Below are 21,393 nucleotides of genomic sequence, written 5' to 3'. Positions count from 1 at the left end.
TGTCACCTATTTTCTGAAATCAAAGAAAGAATAGCCATAGCAGGAGAAAGCCAGTGATGGATCTTTTCAATGATGGCTTTAAAACCAACAGTGAAGGAGAAGCCCAACACTTGTAAATATTCTGTCTAGTGTGTGCAACTATGATCCACTGCTTGAAATTGTTGAGATCAAAATGCCACAACAAGAAATGTTCATATTCATCAGGACTGGCCCAATTCTTGGCTATCTTGTCATCTACCCAAAAATCTTTCATCTCTCACATTCTGGCTACAATCGGAGCATGACAAGACTATTACTTTTCTGAAATCTCTGGCATGTAGACATATTTATATCTAGCCTAAGAAATGAAGAATCTTGACATTTCAGTATGTTGCACATGCACAAATGAGACACATTAATTTGCTATGTATATGGCTGCCTAAAAACATTCTTCTCATCTTACGATATACAAACTAAGAGTATTGGCAAGAACACTTTGCAGTATTTAAAAACCAAACCAAGAAAGAAAACACAAAGTAAAACAAGTAATACGAAGGTATTCTTACTCCTGTAACTTTCCACAAATCAATTAACTACACTTAAGTTCATCGATATCATAATAAAGGTATCAATCTGAAAACATAATTTCATTGGGAAATGCTTTCTCACTGACTGTTAGGAAGAATCTGACTTATCTTCTTGAAAAATCCCACTGATGATGCATGTCTCCCATGCTCAGCTGCATGAATGTGGATCTCTGCCTCTATTTCTCCATCTGCCCCTCCCATGCCAGTTCAATGTAAAGGACCTTTTTTCAGTGTGTGGGACTAAAAAGGGAAGAGTTTGATCTTGGTCTAAACTCTAATCACAACTGTAAAATATAACTCTTATGGATATCTCATAAGGGAGACTAGAATCAGTCTTTTAAAACAATTTGTAACAATTTTTTACTCCTCAAAAGGCTTTTCAATATAAAAACTTTGGAAGCATGAAGTCTAAGAGCAGAGATATTAAGAGAGGCAGTTCCAATATTTTTGGTGGGTACCACCACTAGCATCAAAACATAAGCTAATCCCTGGAGAATGACAATACACTTGGCTGTCCAAGCATCATTCATAGAGCACTGTAAAATGTCTTGCATACCACTGGTAGTGCACACACTGCTAGAAGACCTCCTCTAGAGGATATTCTTTCCCTTCCCTTCATTATCAGATGCTTTTCCATTGTCCTCTGTACTGTAAGAAAGATATCTCAAATGTTTAACTTCTGGATAGACACTTTTTTTGGGTTGTCAAGGGTTCAAATGCAATAGGAGAAACCTGTTTCAATTTCAATGAAAGTAATTTTCTCAGTATGGGAACATTTAATATCTTGTAACAATTGATTCAAATATCAGACTGCACTAACTCCTTGCCACAGCAGAATTAACAGTATTCCAGCTGAAGTTGTGATTGCCAAAGCTACTGTTCCAATCCTCCCACTCCACCATCCTGTGTGGCTGCTGGCTGTAATTCCACCCATGTATTATACACATCGTATTAGGGGCCTCGAGATCCACTTACCTTCTTCTGTTCTGAAAAATACTTCCACTGAAACTAAAGCTCTTCTCATTTAAGTAGAAACACTGAAGAGTTTGCACAAGCGACCTGACAAAACTAACCAAAACATAACAAAGCATTCTAGCAACTTTTACAAATTCTCTCAAAGTAAAAATGTCTGCATAATTTTCCTTTACATCCACTTCTTCAGTTTTATAATCCCTTATGAAAAATGCTTGTTGACATATTATGCTAAATATCAGTCCAAGTATGTGAACCAGTACGGTACAAGAACGAATTTCATATACCTAGTTGAAATCTCTGGCAATTCACAACAGGGAATAAATAAATAAATAAATAAATAAATAAATAAATAAATAAATAAAAAGAAAAGAATTACATAGTAATATAGACCCTGAGGTCTGAAGGAATAATTTAAGTACATTAAATTTATTTTTGTTTCAAGAGACACAACATAAAACTTCTTTCAATGGTCTTTAGTTCCTCTGCCAAGCACTTCTCTGAGTACGTTCCAAACTCAAAATTACCTCCCAGGAGAGTATCTCAGGTTGGAGCTTTCTTTCATTGTTTCTGGGTTTGCCCCTATATTATAGATTATTGGTTCCAGATGTGAACTGGGGATGGTAAAAAACCTTACAACTACCACATTTTTTGTTTTCTTGGTCCTTTAGGAGATTCTCTAGGAACTGATGGGAGTCAATTTTCATCTACAGAATGTCTCTTGGGTAAGCCTGATCTCAAGGACGTACCATAAAACTTACAGATCTTTTTCTCTCCCAAAATGTTTGTGGACCTTTCTTACTGTGCCAGTTTAGTGAAATCACTGAACGTTTATGTGGCAATTTGGAGCCTTTGAATATCTTCAGAAAATAAAGAAACAAAAGAACCTGATGGGACCCATCTTTTTTAAATGAAAAGTGGTATTCCAATACTGATATTGGAGGCTTTGGGGTATTTGGTTGTGGTTTGTTTTTTTTTTTGTAAACACCAACATTACACGTGTGGAACTGGTGTGCATCCATAATTTTCAAGAAACAGAAATGCCATTAGTTTACCTTGTTACATTTAACCTAATCACTTTTATGCTTTCCTTCTCTCTTCACTCTATTTTACAGCTCATGATCACAGTGAATAGAAAAATTTAATTACAGGGAAGTACAGCTAAACATTGCATATACATACTTGTGAATATGTACACAAGAAATCTGAGTATGAGTAAACCAAGGCAAAACAAGTCACAAAAATGACTGCAGTTGTATCTATTTTCACATGGTTCTGTGAAACCTAATGTCAGCTGCGTATCATCCTACTGGGGACAAAGGGGTAGCAATGTCTTGTAACCACTGAAAAACACATGTAATTTAACACTAAAACTCATAACTGTTTTAACACATCAGACCCAATTTTTTTTACAGCATGAAGTCCTAAAGAAATACTTATGCTGACTAAATAGCAACACTTATGGAAGACTATTTATGCTTCTGACATACTCCAAGTATAAATTTACTGAATGCAAGTGTACTTTCAGTTCCTCAGACGATGGATATATGTTCTCATCAAACAATCAGAAAACCAAGACAACAGTCTGTAGCTCAATCTATATTTCACCTTAATGGAAAGATATTGTCTTTTGTCTCTACCGGTTGATATAAAAGGTTTTATCAGGCATTCTTCCCTTTAAAAGAGAAATTAATGCTAAATACATTGATTTTTTAGTAGCAACAAAGGCTTGTTTTATCACCAAATCTAACTAGCCATCTGGTTTTTTTCAAAATTTAAAATGCATTACACATTTTCAACATAAGACACTATTAAAAGAAATTAACAAAGAACTCTGTATAACAGGAAAGCTGCTCTTGCACAGACAAGAGCAGGGAAGACCAAATAGGCATAGGGATGTTACCTGGTTCACAGAGGCATGGGAAATGGGTAATCTCATGATCAGAAATATCAGAAAATTCAAAGGGACTCAAGGGCAGAGAATCAAGGCATTATTGAGAACAAAGAGAGAAATACTGGCTGGAGCTAGCTGTAGCAAGAAGAAAACCGTAAACTTTCCAATAGTACGAGAAAACTTGGAGATCAGAGAAGCCCAATGCTCCAGGGCAGCTGGAAAAGAAAAAGGACAACTGCTGTTTTAAATTAAACCCTTCTTTTACGTTGAGAACAAAATTGGAAAAACAATTAGCACACTTGTCCCAGCCACTCATCAATAGCTTGTACCTCCTTGGATAGGAGGATGAGAACTCTGGCACACCGGAGGGTAGTCGCTGCACAGCTACTCCTCAAAATGAACCTACAGCAGCACTGAGAAAAATTGTAAGAAAGGCCTGAAATTTATGGGAGGAAGCAGTTATAGGAGAAGTAAGTGCTTTAGTAAGATGGAGCAAAATGAAATTTTTACCTAGAAGCCATTGATTTAAGCAATAGCTACGTGTACAACTCAGTGACATGAAAAACTGGCTGTCTCAGCCACAAACTTCAGAGATGTCCAGGCCACATCCAAGAGTGGAACTGTGATGCCATAGCAGAAGCAAGTGGAAGCTTAAAGGCAAAAGCCAGGACCTCTCATACATACAGAGCCCAGCAAACCAGACAACACCTGGTTTTAAGTCACTTCTGTATGTCAGCCTCCTGAAAAATCCTGTCAAGTGAAAAATAACAGTTTCTAATGCAAAGTAAGAGTCTCAAGATAAAAGTTACAAAGACCACAGATGAAAAAGCCGATTAAAGTCTTATATACCTACACAATCTTTATATCACACATTTTCTTGATACACTGAAAAAGCTATTGAGAAAAATATTTTCATTCCAACAATAAAACAGATAAAGAATTCATTTTTAATAGTGACTATTTTAGATTCATGGCTGTGTCAGGAAAACTAGTGTTTTTTAAAGATTGAATGGAACTTATCATAGATGATTAGAAATTATTTTTGCTTCTTAAAAGGGTATGACCTTTTATAAGCATTCTATACAAAGTGAAAAAAAAGGCACAAGAGGGGAATTCACATGTCTATGACAAAACAGGTCATGTCTACTTTGCAACTTTTTCAAAAGCTTCCCTCTCAAAATGTTTTGTCTATTAAACTTTGACCTGCAAAATAAAAAGCTGACTATGTCAGTGAAAGCTGTGTGCAACACTTAAACCTGGCATTTTTGTATGTGTTCTTATTACTTGTACATATCATCAGTTCAAACAATGGTGGGGTTTTTGTTTGTTTTGGGTTTTTTTTAATCTATTCTGGCAAGGGCTAGCCCTGAATATGTGCTATACATAAGCACATGTTTCTAGACTTAGAATAGAAAATGAACCAGCTGAAAGAAAACTATTAATTGTTTCAAGCTTTGCCTCAGGGACTAAAACTCTTAATCTTAACATGGTTGTGACTTTATTTTTCAAATTCTATTTATCTCGTGCCTGTTCAAATGCTTCAGCGTTATCACCTGCTCAAACCGAAACATGTTATCACACGATTTATCTGGAGAAGAACCACTAAATAAAGGCAGTAATGCCCAACACTGACAGCAGACAATAACTGCAGCCATAGAAAAGTGTCTTCATATTTGCTGCAGACTGCACCCAAATAATAATTGTAACTAAGTTAACTTATGCAGTTATCATAACTGGATTGTAGCTGCCGATATAAGCCCAACAGAGTCAAATTGCATACTCCTGTTGTGCCAGACTTTAAAATGCCATGGTCTCCAATTAAGAAGGAAAAAAAACCAACAAACCACATTCAGAGGAATGCGAGTTTAAAAAGTATTTCCTTTCAGATGAGGACATTGAGGAATACAGAGGTTAAATGAGCAGTGAAGTTGGTCAAAACGAGAGCTAGATGGGTAACCAACATCCCCTTTCCCAGGTACATGTCCAGCATTCTCCACCATCTTCCATTCTCCAGGGCCCCTTTTATAACAGACACTTTTGTGGCAGGTAGTGAATGTGTGTATATGAAAATGAGCCACTAATGAAAATGAAGGATATTTAAAAACATTATTTTGTCTATACATGAAGATGCAGGGCACATAACGAGAAATCTAGAACCTCAGCATCTTAACAACAGTAATAACAATCTGGAAAAACCTTCTTTGCTTTTGTACGACCAACTTCTTGAAGTACATTACAATTAACTGTAGCCTCTAAATAAAACTGTTTTAGAAACTACTACTACAAGATAGTAGGTAGGAAAGTGAAAGAACAAGATAAATGCTTTTATTTATGCAAAACTCTGTCTACAGGATCCATTTTGTTATAAATCTTATTAGACTGAAATATCACTTACAAGTCATTTATAATAATGGCTCAGATTCATCACCTCCTAAGAGAAATGAACTAAGAAACAAGCATCATGCAAGCCTGCATCATAAAACTGACAATAAGGATGGGGGGAAACAGGTAATAATATCAGCATATAAATGGAAAAGTGATGGCATTTTAGTTATCTACAACAAATGCAGTATTGAAAGTGGACTGCTATTCTTCACATTTCTTCTAACTGGCATGATTAGCAGTGACTACACTTCTCAAACCACCTCTTCATATTTCACTTACAAGGAGGAGTATTTCTCTGGGGTGTCTTGAGGCTTGACTACATCAGCTGCACACCCATTACAGCACACTACGGAGTATCAATGCAAGCTGAACAAGGCAATCAGTGAGGGCAATCAGTTCAATTTCACTTCAAGACAGCTTTCATTACCCAACTTAGAATTCGCTCCCAGTGCTTTACAAAGCCTTGCTGGGAACATTCACTTGTACCATGGTTTTTATCCTCACTGCCTCCCACGTATTACAGCTGCCAACAGTGCGGATGTACTTTGGGTCACCGCAGTTAGAGGTTGGATAGCTTGAGTAGTCCAAATGATGACAAAAGTGCATCTTTTGTTTAAAAACAATTCCTTTTGTATTGTTTTCTTCCTCTATTTCCTCCCCAAATTAATCTTTGTTACAAAGTTGCACAGTGATGAGACATGGCTGGCTGCCTGTTCTCCTTCCAGAGGGACATTCATACTTCTTAAAGCTGAACGTGAGAAAGGGAAATTTAGTGTTGGATAATGTTCAGGGGAAAAAAACCCAACCAACCAATCAAACACCCCCCCCCCCCCCAAAACAAAACAAAACCCAAACAAAACCAAACAAACCTACCAAAACAAGCAAACAACCCCCCCAAGAAAACCCCAAACAAACAAACTTGAACAATGGGAATTCTTATTGCTCTCATATCTTTCTCCAAGTTACTATCTCATGGTAGACTATTCTCCTCTTGAAAAAACTTCATCCTTCTCACTGAAAACACACCCCTTTATCTGCCTTTCCTATTGGAAAATGTATTTTTTGGGAAAGCTGATGTTTTTTGTGACGTTATTAGTATGGCATACAACTTGCCAACTTATACTATCTGTAGCACTTGAATTTGTAGCTATTCCTGCTGTCAGAAAGGCTTCTTTTAAAGACACAAATATTTTTAAAAGTCTTCACTGAAAAAGAATAACACCAAATTATCCAAATAACCTCAGACAGGCATTTGAAAAATCTGTCCCTTCCTGAAAAAAACCAAAAAAACCAAAACAAACATGTCATAGTATTTCACTGACTGTAGCACAAAATACTTTAAAAGGCAGCAGTGCTCTTTTTCCACTAGTAACTTAGTGAATGCATCCTCTCTTGACAGACTAGTAAGCCAATTTATAAAAGGGTCTCCTTTGGTTTCTTGAAGTAAACAGGCATTTTATGACCATCACGCCCATCACCTGTAGACTGTGCAGAGCTGAGAAGAACAGGTCTCCAATGACCCCATGACCACTGGCAGACTGTTTCCGCATGCACACACTGCACAGCCAGGCATCAGTAGCAGCCCAGTGTCATCCTCATTTTAAGCTTGGGAGTTTACTCGTCGGTTTTTCCCACATCTTGTTTTTACCAGAATGCCAGAAAAAAAAATAAATTTTCAACAATAAAGCTCCGCTTCATTTAGCTGACACTAGCGAGCACAAGATGGGATGCTCAAGACTGCATGTTGCACGTACAGTCATTCTACTGGGCTGAAGAACGTAACTTTGTAATACAAATAATATTACTTTTATAGCAGCTTCCCCTACCATATAACAGGAGTTCACCTGTTTCAATGTCTAAAGTGCAGAAGAAAGATGAAAACAAGTGTTATGCCTCTCTGTCTTCCACATGCAATCCAATTGTTCTGTCCACTGCATCGGAAAGGCAGTTAAGCAGCAGACCAACAATGGAGTTATTTGGGAAAAATTCCAAAAAACAAATGTTGGATCTTGAATTTAAGAGACCACAAAATATGTCGATGCACATTTTGGAAGCATCTTCTAGCCACACCAGCTTCCCGCTACAGAAGCAGAATCCTGCTGCATATTTCTCTGATTTGCAACAATAGGGTTATATGGACTAACACTTTCATACCTTTATTTGCAAGGATTAAGATTAGAGAATTAAGTCAATAAAAGCAAGAGCTTTCCTTCAGTCAACTTAAACCTAGGCTGTGTGAAAAAACTAGTCCTTCTCACTGCATTCCAATTATGTGGTACTACAGACATTTGTACCCATGCTTTTAAAAATCACAAATCATCTCCTTAGCAAACAACTGAACTCAAGAATTCAATTATTACCAAGGACATAGAGAAAAGCACTGGCACCATGATTTGTGGAATAAACAGCTTGTTAACATGACATCCTTCTCAAACATGGAATGACTCCACACAACACAAAATTTTGTCTTTAAATGGGAAGAAATTTCTTCAGTGCATGCTGCTTGAGAGCTAACTGAGCTGACTGTCCACCAGCCTGGAAATTAACCCATTAAAAGAAACAAAAAATCAGTTCATAACTACTATACATCATCTGTTCAGACTACTGCCACCATTTCTTTATTAGGTTTCAGAATATTTAGAATGTTACTTTCATAATAAACTGACAGAGTACAGTGAGCAATTAGTGAACTAGGCACGAATAGGAATCAGATTACTGAAAAACAAATAACTGAATTAAATCCGTAATTGGCAGCTGAATACAGGCACTTCTCCTGCCATCTCAGCAATGAGGAAAAAAAAAACCAAAGCAAAGCAAACCAAAACAACTACCACCACCACAGGAAAAAATAAATTTCAGTTTTCACGTGATGGTAGCAAACCATGCTCCTTCAAACACATCAGGGACACATTTCAGCCAATAGTTCCTTTACTTCTGTCTTTAGAAGGAGCTTCTATATATTCATTTCACAAAAATGGATTATTTATCTAGTATAGGTCCTGAAATGTGGACAGCTAGATGCCTTCATCAGTAACTATCTTTACAATCAATCAGTCTCCTCTGCTTTTGACCAGGCTCTGTGGCCGTGCAATCATTATAATCAAAGTTACGAGAAGAATATGTAACCTTCAGCTTCTGGTGCGGTTTCTAAGCTTACTCAACAAGTGTACAGACATGAAATACAAAATAATTCTCCATATAAGAACTCCAGTCATTTTTCCCTCTTTTCATTGTACAGTCCAGTAACACAGTAAACTGCACCCAACATAATGCATTAGGTGCTGTGCTGCTCACGCCACAGACAGCAGTCCATCTGAAAGGTCAGAGAGCCAACACATAAAAAGTCTCTGACAACAAACACACTGTCAAAGGCATTTAGTTTGTGTCATTTTCAGTACACTTTATTTTCTAAGCAACTGACAAATGCTAAATATATTGAAAATATTACTAATCCCAGAAAAAAAGAAAAATCTACATAAATAGATGGAGAGTACAGGGTTAGGGTTTTCCAGAAGCATCAAACATACACCCAATTATACGGAGCTATTGAACTTGGATGGAGGTCCCAAAAGAACCCAGATCCATTAACATGAGCTGTATATATGAAAAAGTTCAAAAGCACAAGGTCTTCTAGATTTCAGCACAAAACCCTTTGTTTCACAGATGCAATCAGAGCAGTTTTGGCACTCCCTCCTTAAAAGATACCAAAACAAAGTCCAAGAAATCTGGGAACTGGCATATTTTGAATAATGATAGTATGCTTAAATAACATGTTTATTATAAACTGTCCAAAAATCTACAGAATTAGGTCATTTTTAAAATTGCAGTACTATATAGTCAATAAATCGAAGGTTTCAACCCTTTCAAACAGAGGCAAGTAACTGATTTAGACAAAGGCAAGAAAAAAAAGCTGGAGAATGTGAGCGAATGATGAAAAACCAAGAAAAGTCAGAAGGGTCAGTTTAACAAAGTAAAATTTTCCTAAGGGGTACAACTTACAAAAGCAAAGACCCAGTATGAAGAATGGTCGGAGGATGTAAGGAGCAGAATAGAGACAACTGATGCAAGTGTGGAAACAGCCAGAAAAGAGGCAGAGACATCCACATTAGGGACTGCATGAAATGCATGTATCAAGAAACAAAACAAGAAAAGAGTTTATATTGGGACTGCAGTGAATTCCTCCAATATTTGTCTTCCTGCACTTTCAGTAAACTTTAAGTCAGGAAACTACAGACCAGTTTTTAGGAAGATCCTTGTTTATATTACACCTAAGGATGCAGTAAATCTCCTAACTTCAGTGTGCTTCACTTCACACATTCTTGTGTTGCCAAAAGAATTTAACATTTGCTCCCCTCCATATTTTTTATTTTCTCTGCAGAGGCTGCAAAGCTACCTGAAATTATCTCCATTTTCCAATTTTATGATGCTTAATAACAACAGCACCTCAAGTTACTGGCCCCAAAGTAAACTGTCCAAGGTCAAGAACAGAGCCCTGGAATTCCTTTTATTAAAATAATCTGTCTGACAGTGAACAGACATTGAAATTGCTTGTACACAGAGCTGATGTTCTGAGGAGCACTGGTATGCTACACCATCATCTGTCAGCCTCATTCCAACTACTGAGCATAGGTAATAAATATTCTCCTGGAACATGTCATTTATCTGTGCACCAGAAGTACGTGGGTCACTTACGCTCCTCCTTTGTTATGATCACAGTCAATGCACACTTAGCAAACACATTCCCATGCCATAGAATTCGCTCATAATACACAACGGAATTGCTCAGTCTGCTGTCATTTTATAGGCAAGTCAAAGACTTGGTTGTTACTGCAGTTGCTCTCTAATTAGAACTGATTTCATTTTTCCACATATTGAAATTGTGCTGTTTAATCAATAAAATGTTTTGTTAAGAAGTGCTGATATTTTATTGTCATGTTTTCTGACATGCTCTTATATTGATGCAGTTTTATTATACAGTTGGCTTTGAAGTGCCTGACAACATTAATAAAGACATGACACAAGTCTATGTTATCAAACAAACACAAACAGGAATAGGTGCCAAAAGAATCTACATTTTGACACTCACTGCCTGGACACTGAACACAACTGTAATGCAGAAAATAGCAGCAATTCTTTGAACACACAGATCTCTAAGAAATGATCTGTAGAGGAAAAATTGTAATTAGCCTTCATGGGTACAAATTATGTTCTCTGTTCTACTTCCTGAAAAAAAAAAAAAAAAACCAAACCAAAAAACCCTGAGGAGTAACAAACACATCAAAGAAATATGTGGCTTTGAAAGAGGTAGGTGCTTGCCGCATCTTCCTCCCGCATTGCGGAAACCATCACGACGAAAGAACGAGTGGACAGGGTGTCTGCAGAACCACAGCCCCACAACTATGGCTATACGGTTACCGGTAGCACAACCACAGGCAGCTGAAACGCTGCATCAATATTTGTGTCTCAATCTCCTCTTTTTTACCAATCCTTCTCCATTAATAGAAGGCTCTTTATGGAAAGGTGTGGATTTATGTAGTCAGAGGGCACATCATGCTATTTCAGTAAATACTTGACTAATTTATGAGGTACTGGCATGTCAAGAGAAGAACTATCAAGGATACAAACCAATTTATTTTCATAGAAGAACTGCCTACGTACTAGAGAGTCCAGGATCTTGTGTCCCTCCTCAAGACTCACCCACCAGCTTCTTGCACCAACTAACCCTGCCTAAGAAGTCTCAGTGTATACTACTGTGGAACTGCCCTCTGACTTTGGCAACAATTTTATCTTCCTTTCTCTCCTGCCGGATAGGGGGCAGAGAGGAGCAATTCTGCAACAGCAAAATCAGAAGATGCAGATCATTTACAACCCCTGTAACCTCAGATTTGAGGAGATTAAGTGTGATTGCAGAGGAGCAGCCACTTTGCCCTGATCCTCAATGCAAAGATAGGGATCGCATCACATGCATAAGGAATTTTATATTTTTTAATCAGAAAACAAATGATACTGAAAAGAGGCTACACCTCTATGTATTTTCTCTTGGTTATTCAAAATTTCAATTACCTAATTTTCAGGGAATATCTCCTGAAAGTCCTACTTCCCTTTGCTGCCCTCCTACTTCTGTTGCCCCATAACCTGATTTCACATCACAAGCAGTACTGCTGCCACTAATCAATCCTCCACTATGCCTCTTACCCCACCACTACCTTATCTCAGCCTCAGATTTTGAGAAGGTTACTTTAGGAAGCAGGTCATTCAAGGACTTCTTTCAAATACAGTAATCTTCACTAGTACACAGATTAAACAAAAGTTGCATTATGCCTCAGTAATAATTCATTGTCTTCTGTATCTAACAGGATTCTTATGCTGCTTGACTTAGCTCTTGTCATTAGAGTTCACTCCATTTTGCTGCTGCAGAACAGACTGCTACACCACAGTGGAAATGCATATTGAGACACATAAAGCTGGTAAATTTGTTTTGTTTTCCAATTTACGTCTATGAGTTAAAGTTTCCCAAAAAATTACACCCGAATAAAACACAGTTTCATTAGCATTTCCTCACAATAGTACATGTTATGAAATACAGCACCTTAAGATGCTCTAAGTCACTCATTATGCTTTCCTTTTAGATCCACATTCAGAATTTTCCTTTTTTTTTTTCTTTTTTCGTTTTTTTTTGTTTGTTTGGTAGGAGAAACACTGATTTTTTTCCTAAAGGAATGAAAACTGAAAGCATGAAAGTCAGACCTTCTCACTTCAGATTTCACAGCTCATAAACCACACAAATTATAAAGCTATCAGACATTTCCTGAGCTTACATTAAAATCTGTAGTGAGCCTTTAGAGTGGACCAATTTATTTGATGTGTTTCTCTTAAAGCTTTTATGACACCATAAACATTTCTGACTCCATGACAAACACTTTATAACACATTAAGCAACCTCATTTAAACTGTTCTAAATGTTACGCCAATGGCAATGTATTTAGAAATGGAACAGTCACTCGAAAATGGAAAAATCTCAAGGTATAGTTTGAACCACCGCAATATATGATTTACTTTTGTGCAACAGAGGGCAAATCATTCCAAATAAACTTCAGTGGCACCAACACCCAAAAAGCACAAAGTTGGCACATTCTTCACAAGCACATAATGCTGCACCTATTTTACGAGAGCATCAACACCACTAATATTTGCTCCCCAGTAAAACTCCCAATTAATTCAATATATAGTTAAACACTTCACACTAATTAATAACAATTTCATTGTATTCATAAAATGTTCTAATCACTACAGTTTATCTTCATTAGCTTCATTCTACTGAGAAGCCTTGCCATCCCTCTTTACTTAGGAACAAACTGTGATAACTTCCTTCACAGTAAAAAAAGCATTATATCCTGAGAAGCTCTTCAGGTCACCAAAAGCAAGATGCATGCATTCCTTGTGAAGAAAAGTAGCACGATCTGGCTCTTATATTTAATAATGAAAATTTACAAAATACTTTTGGTATTGAAGGCACAGGAAAACTTCAGCTCATGAGGCAATAAAAATACAAATACTGCAACACGATTCATTACTGATGAAATTATTAGCTGTTCAGGCATGCTTTTGATAATAGAATTCAAATCCTAGAACATAAAACTGGTTCTGATGATTTTATGAATCCAGTAAAAATCACTACTCTGTGGCTGTAAAAAAATGAGATAAACAGAAGCTTGAAAGTAGGTGATTCATATATATTTGATTTTTATGTTTTAGCATCGATTACAAACAGAAGACAAAAATTTCAAGAAATAAAAAGCAGAGTATTTAACCATGGGGGAAAGGTTGGGGGGGTATTTGTTGTTTGTTTTGTTTTTTTTTTTTAAATGCTGAGGTTTTTTTAACACCATCCAGCTGACCATTTAAGCTTGTCTTTGAATTGAAGGCATCCAATTTAGGAAAAAAGTAGTTTTATCAGTTGGAAGATTAACTAAGCTCCTAGAATGTTAACACAGGTACTGTATAAACAGCTCATAAATAAACCATAGTATTGCCTAAGACTAAATTATGAATATAGTACAAAGCACTAAATTACAAAAACACTTTTATAGGACTTTACTTTCTCATGGTACTACTCTTTGTTAACTATGACTCTTGGCCTTAAAAGATCAAGATCAGACATCTGATCTTGATGAAGAAGCATATAAGTGTCCCAATTTCCCTGTGAACATTTTCTTTCACTTATAAAAATGTACTTCTCACCTTACATACTTCAGCATCTGCTATGTGAATGTCTGCCCTAAAAACTGCCTTACATGGTTACTGCCTCCATACATTGCCAGTAGCTAGAAAATACTCTAAACCCCTGCTTCAGAAAGTCATTGGATATCCAAATCATAAATTTCAAATTCCCAGCTGTCACCGCCTAACTATGCCTTCTGCATTTCAGCTTAGTCATGATATATGACATTATCACTCTCTTACACTTTATATGTTCTTCAGCATTAACCAAACAACTTGCTTAGTATTCCTTTTGACCATGTTTACCACAGCAGCAACTAATTAATCTAAACAGTCATCACGAACTCACTCCTGTAAAATGCAATTTTGTCTACTCCTTGTTTCTCTATTTCTCTCTGTATTTAGTTCACTTTTTCCTCTTGGTAACAGGGAATGTAAGTGTAAGGGGGAGGCGAAGAAAAAAAAGTGATGTAACGTTTTCATGTAACAGCTTATTACCTATTTAGAACTCCAGAATGATATAACATGGTTTAAAGATCCCACCCTATGACTAAAAAATTATACATTTGAATGAAAGGAGACCTTTTCCGCAATATCTTTTTCCAAGGAACCATAAAGAAGTGTACTTAAGTTGGATTACGAGAAAGCCTGGAAACAACAGTGAAAAAGGAAGAAGTAGCAAGTATCAGCAACATATAAACAGGTGGAAGAGTGCAGCTGTCGCAGGACATTATGGAAGTGTTTGCTTGGGGCATTTTCCCTAAAGTGACACAGAGCTCCAGTATTCTTCCCCTGGAATTAATGCAATTCGTAACTTTGGATTGCGTGTGCCACACATTAAGCATTAATATAGATTATTTACGTATTCTTCCAAATGAAGGTGAACTAAGGAAGAACATCAAAGCTTATAGGGAGCACTCTTACATTGGGGTCAGTGGCAACGCATCATCCGATTTATCTACTGTAAAACCACTGTATGAGAGAACATGGAGTCTAAAACTGGAGTTACCTCAAACATCTAAGCCACAGCAAAGTCCTATAACTAAGCAGTTTGGACCTTCAGTGACAAACAACTACTTACTTGTAAAGAACCCATCATACATGTTATTTATTAAAAAATTAGTTTTAATTAAAACAGAAAGCATTGTAGTTCTATAGCGTGGTGTCATTTTTATTTCTCTAATAAATCGTGTATAAGTGCACACTAGCATACTCATGCAAACCACAGTGGCTGTTCCACCGATCTGGGTTTAAGTCTCTTTCTTAAGACAGAACCAAGAAAAATATATCCTGTCCATGAACAGTAATCAGTATGTCTACATGAATTTATAGGCATGTTTAATTTACTTATAAAAAAACACAAAACCAAACCAGATATGAGTCATTATTTGCACTTCTTCTGAAGTTAAATCCTTGCGTACCAGAAAGGCGTACCATTAAATTACTACGTAAAAAAAATATTTTAATAGTTACAAACAAACATGTAAATTTATTTACATCTACATGTTTCTGAAAGTCAGTATTGCATGTACAAAGTGGAAAAATTAAAAAACAAAGCAAACACCAGCAATTAATCAGGAAGACTTATCATCCAGGGGTGACCCACTTATAATGCTGGAGACTGGAACAGGTCCCACTTGATGACTGTCAAAAACTAGATGCATGACCTCAGATGGTTTGCATAATTTATCTGCAATTCCATCTACCCAGCCTTAATTGGGGAAAATCTAACTTACCTGGATTGCAGTTTGTCATCAAAATAGAATGTGTCCTAGAAATACATGTTACCATTCAGAAACAAAAGTATTCATACACAATACTTTAAGCCTCCAGAATCAAGTACTCTCCATTGGAACATACAGAGTCTTTGCCATTTATTACTTGTTTGATGAATGTTTCAATCTTCTAGAAGAAAAAGGGAACCATTTGCTTACTACCTGCTGAGAACATTAATACAGCACTTCAAATCTAATAAATGAATGAGCAGGGGACCATTGGATTTTGCAAGTTTATTGCATGGTAGTTACATTACTTTTCAACTGGCCAATCTTTAATGATATTTTTGAAATGACATTACTTAACAAAACGCATTTCCTTTAAATAGTCATGTACCCTACAAATTGTCTTTAAAACTAAGCAAAGAAATTAGGCTGGGAGCACTCACTGGATCAAGCCGCTCATTTGTGAGCAGTCCCTATAAACAAGGATTTGCCAATCTGCCAAACTAATTTTCCTACTCTGAAATTAATGTCATCAAAATTGATAATACCACTCAATGTAAGTCACAGATCTCTGCTGTAAGCAGAGAGGTGTTATCATCAGTTGGCGTAAATCTACACTGTTCTTAAAACCAATGGAACTACATCAATTTACAGCTGCTGAATATTTGTCCCTGTGTCTGTTTTTAGCACTGATAAAACCACTGAACAAATTTTAAAGCTCCCATTGACTGTAGCAAGACCAATGCCTACAGGAGACAAGAGAGACTACAAGTAAGCCATCCTAGAATTAGTGCACTTTTTCCCTGCTATTAATTCCAAGTTTAAAGTTAGTTGTTAACTTCCTGGGAGGAAGGCAATTGCACAGCAGATTTTAGAACTTCTTAGGTTTCTTTCATGTAATCCCAGAAATTCTGTTTAATAACAGTGATTTATCAGGCCAAGTCCAGTTTACTGTAATCATGCAAATAACCCCCATAAAGCCCAAAGGAAAAGCAGCACCATCAGGAAAATATGATCTGGCCCACAGTTTTACTCCAACAGAATGTACTTTCAAAGTGACTGTTGCACTGCTGTTCTCTCCCTGATACCTATAATTCCACCTGTGTTTAAAATTTCTTTGCATTTCCTCTACCACCCTTATGTAATTTTTCCTTCATGGGTACGATGTGGTGCAACACTTGTCTAAGCAATCCTCACTTGCACACTTAACCCTAGGGTACTCAAAAGGACTAGAATACAGCGAAAAGAAATAATTGCTCGAAAAAGGATTTTGCAGGAGGGGTACTCAGTTGTTTCTTAGACCACCATCCTGTAAAACTGCAGGCAACACAGAAAAAATACAGTTGTTTCACAGAAGACATCTTTAATCAAGGCGTGTTTCTCTACACGATTCTAAGTGTATGGATTCTTGCAAATAGCTAACAAACATATTTCTGAGTACACTGAACTAGACAGGGCAGTTTTCAAAAGTATCTCCATGCATCTCGCCAAGTGGCATACACCGTAGTTATCTATATGTATTTTCCTTTGCACATAAAGAGCAAGAGATTTACAGCCACTTGCATTCTGTAACCATTGCATGCAACGATGATTTTTAATAGCAACTGAATTAACTTTTAACTGCAAGGAATAAAAACTCAAAACTTCTGCTTCAGGACGCTACTAATAAGAATAAAAATAGTTAATTATTAAAACCGGTTATCAGAAGGAAAAAAAAACAACTTCAGATGTTCTTTAGCGCTCCTCCATTGTAAGATACTTCAATATTTAAAAGAAAAAGAATTAAAATGGAATATTCCTCTTCAACTTAAGCATACCCATACAGAATCAGATTTATCAACAGCACGAAATAATCTCCTACCTACAGTTTGCTTCATGCAACTTTTTAGAAGAACATTTTTTAAAAAATCCTCCTAGACACCACAAAACTGTTCAATTTAAAATCAGCTAATCGATCACCTTTCTGTAAAGCTGCATTTCTTTTCTTTAATGTAATAGAAATATTTGAGGGATTTCCGTTTTTACCTTTGCATTTTTCCTTTTCCAGTATCCATAACCAATCATCGCTCTGCTCTTCCATTATGCTTCATATATTGCAGAGTGAGAAGCATCTTCATTAAATAGTATTAAAAATAGAACACACCCGATCTCCCCACCGGAGCATGCTCTGACAGTGCTGATACCACAGCTTTCAAGGTAACCATGCCCAGCTGGGAACTGAGAGGCAAAGTCAGTGCGAGATTAGCAATTTGCAAGCCCAATTGTGCACACAAACTTGCCTCGATCCGTGACGAAGACTGCTAAAACAGAAATCAGCGTGCAGTTAAAGTATACGACTGAAAAGTTGCAGGTCAGTTTACAGTACGGGTTGGTTGTTTGGTTTTTTTTCCCCTCCCCATCACCCTCAGCTTCAATTGCTTTGTACTTGCCTAAAACGTACATATGCTATTTAGAAGAAGGCGCACCGGGCATGCATCTGGCTCAGCATTGCAACGGCAGAGAAGTCAAACAGATGATGCACAGACACTTGTGTCGCTCTCTAATGTCTTTGTTTCCCCTCCCGGCACATTTACAGCGATGTCACACGGCGGCGGGATGAGTTTTAAGCGAAACCGCACACACCTGGAAGCGCAGAGACACACCTAGCACGTAAAAATGCACTCGAAATCTGAGCGTGTTCCCCCCCGCAGGCTGACACGGTAAATGAAGGCAAAATAAATAACAGCAATTAAACAAGGCTGCGCAATGGCTGCGCTCGATGAGCACGTCTGGGTTAGAGTTACAAGCGATATCGTTTAAGACGCACAGACAAGTAGGCAGAATACACCAAGCGGAGTAACATGAACTGCTTTTTGTGAAAACAGGACACCTAATAATACGCATGTAACTCCCGAACTGGGACCCTCCTCCACTGCATGCAAAAAGAGATGCTAAGGAAGCACCAAGTAAATCTGTTGCCCTCAAATCGCCACCCTTCAGAACAATGCCAGTCCAAGCAGCCCAGGCTTGCCCTCCAGCAAACACGGCTTTGAAAGGGGATCCCTGGATGCTGTTCACAAATCAGCGAGTAAAAGTTGAGATTTTTTCCTTTAAGTTTGATCCGTTTTAGCTAAAATGACAGCTGAGAGAACGGAGCTCTCCCCTTCCCCCCCTCCCCCCCGCAGATCCCCTCCCTGGCGCTCGTCTCCCCACCCAGGTTCCCGGACAGCGGCCACCTCACCTCCGCGCCGGACCCCGACCCGCCTCAGCTCCGGCCAGCAGCGCCTCTGGCGATGACCGGCCGGCGGCCGAAACTTTGGGAAGCCGCCGCCCTCCGCAGGGCAGACGGCCCCGCGACCACGCCGAGACCCGCAGCGAGCCCTCCCCGCCCTACCTGGCTGTCACCACCGCTATGCTGCCGCTCCGCAGTCCCGTGCAAGGCTCCGGCTCCAGCACCGATAGCATCCTGCCCCGCCGGACTATGAACGACACCCTTTTTTCCTTTCTTTTCCCTCCCACTCTGGTAAATACCGCATCTTAGAGCCGGAATCCTGCAGCCGCTATTAATAATTGCACATCGCACGCAATAAAGGCAAGCCCCGGCTGCATACACAGCTCCTGTTTCCCTCTTCCTCCGCTCCACATTCTCCAGCCTCCCTGACCTCAAAAAATTAAAAGATCACGGGGAAAGGTGGGGGGGATGGGGCGAATGACTCCAACGAAATGACAGAAAACATGCTGAAAGGAAAAAAATAGACAAAAAAAATCGCAACAACAAAGAACATCACGCCACACAAATGTCGACAGATTCTGCTTTGGCTTCTTTGGGGTTTGTTTTCGGGTTTTTTTCGTTCCTTTTTTTTTGTTGTTGTTTTTGTTTGTTTGTTTGTTTTACCTTGCCTGCAAACGGGATCTGCCCCCAGCGTCTTGGCGGCTCGGGTTATTTTTGTTTGTTTGGTATTTTTGGTTGGCCGGTTTGTTTATTTTTGCTGCGGATACGCTGCTGTTACAGTACAGTGCGTGTCTTCCTGAAAGACATGGTCTCTTCCTCCGCCTCCGCCGCGGGAGGAGATCCGCCGCCGCGCCGCGCTGCTGCCCGGGCGCGGTGGCCGCGGCGGCGCCGCCCGACCCGCCGGCCGCCTCCTGCCTCGCCCCGATCCGCCGCCGCCGCCTGCCTCTGCCCGTCCTCTCCCGGCGCCCGCCTGGATCCCCGTCTGGCTCGCTCCTCTCTGCCTGTCCTCCGTCCTTTATCTGCCGCGCTCGCCGGCTGTACTGTCTGTCTGCGAGTCTCTCCCTCTCCCTTTCTCTGTCTCCCCGCCCACGCAGCGTGGTGCGCCCCGGACCGCAGGCAGCGCCGCGCTCCGGCTCCGCTCCGGCTCCGCGCTCGCTGCGCTCAGCGCCGCCGCCCCGGCTGGCGCTGCCTCGGCCGCCGCACAGGAGCGGCCGGCCCCGCCGCCATGGCGCTCCCCGCCCTCACCCCACCCAGAGCCCCACGCAGCGCCCGGAGCTGCCCGCCCGGGCTCCGTGTCTGTCTGTGTGTGGGGTGGCTCTGTCTGTGTGTCTGAGTGTCTGCCCGCCCGTGTGCGTGTGGCTTCCCGCACGCCGGCCCCTCCAGTCACACTGCTTCTCCCCCCCGCCACCACCAGACAAACCCTCCCCGTCAGCCCATCCCCAGCCAGGAGCAGAGACAAAGCACCCGAGCGGGGCTAATAAGGAGAAAGCTCGTTAATCCCCTCCGATTCCTTGTTATTTGCTCCCACCCACTCCCCGTCGCCCCCAACACACGCTCAAACACCCCACCTCACTCTCCCAAGACAAAAAAAAAGAGGGAAGGAAATGGGCCCTTGACTCCAGAGGACAGCTTTAGTGAAGGTCTGGGGGGGGCGGTTTTAATTATTATTTTTGCTTGTGAAACCTGACAGCTTCCGCGTTCATCAGCCGAGCTGCTGAAAGGGGAGGGGGAAAAAAAAAAAAAGACTGCAGCAGATTTTGGGTAGTAGAAGATAAGCCACTGAAAATGGGGCACATGATCCCCTTCCCCCTCCCCTGCCCAGCATGACTCTATCTAGGATCTCGCTTGATGATATTTCTCCTGGAGCCTTGCTGCACACCATCAAGACAGAGGGAAACAGGCAATTCAACGGCACATGCATTTCCAATACATAAAACCCCTGCTATCCATTTAAAACCCGAGCCTCATTTTACCCAATTGAATACATCCAGGCATTCATTCCGCACCCAGCCGAGAAAAGGGCATTTACCTCTTTGGTAGGTGGCTATTAATATGCAGTAAAATTAGAGCTGTACAATGCCAAATGTAATTGCCATAGATCATTTAGAGCAGATCCAGCAATTCAGCTGCTGGAGATGCATGTCTGTGAATAACCATGCATCTGGTACAATGCCCTCTACTACAATAACCTGAAAGGAGACAGAAGTGTCTGCTACTAGCTGCAATTAGTAATCCTATGGATGAAAAATAAACAGTCAATAAGTACAAAGCAGCAAGGTCCTATGAAATATAGCGATCGTTTCTGTCTACAGCAATACAAATAACCCAACTCCCACAGACAGACAATTCGTATTTAAAATACGCAGTTAAAAATGCACTCCTTTCATTATGTGCTTTCAGAAAGTCCTAGTTATGAAAGACAGC

At 39.5% G+C, this 21,393-nt stretch overlaps 1 protein-coding gene across 23 annotated transcripts in view; it reads right to left on the bottom strand.

The window, feature by feature from the left end:
- ARPP21 (cAMP regulated phosphoprotein 21) overlaps positions 1-21,393 on the bottom strand; it is a 194,725-nt gene that overhangs the window by 118,713 nt on the left and 54,619 nt on the right. For 13 of the 23 annotated variants that reach the window (XM_064669470.1, XM_064669627.1, XM_064669574.1 and 10 more), the window contains exon 1: positions 19,633-19,780. The exons of 3 other annotated variants lie outside the window; for them this stretch is intronic. The gene's annotated coding sequence lies outside the window, so the exon portion shown is untranslated. Of the gene's footprint in view, positions 1-17,783; positions 18,066-18,187; positions 18,357-18,978; positions 19,056-19,131; positions 19,396-19,632; positions 19,781-21,393 lie in introns of those variants that run through there. 7 more of the 23 variants (XM_064669480.1, XM_064669615.1, XM_064669490.1 and 4 more) reach the window with 6 other exon arrangements.

The sequence above is a fragment of the Pseudopipra pipra genome, chromosome 1 (assembly GCF_036250125.1).
Source record: "Pseudopipra pipra isolate bDixPip1 chromosome 1, bDixPip1.hap1, whole genome shotgun sequence".
Taxonomy (NCBI): Eukaryota; Metazoa; Chordata; class Aves; order Passeriformes; family Pipridae; genus Pseudopipra; species Pseudopipra pipra.
The sequence above is the reverse complement of the archived record's forward strand: the minus strand, read 5'-3'. Positions and strand labels throughout refer to the sequence as shown.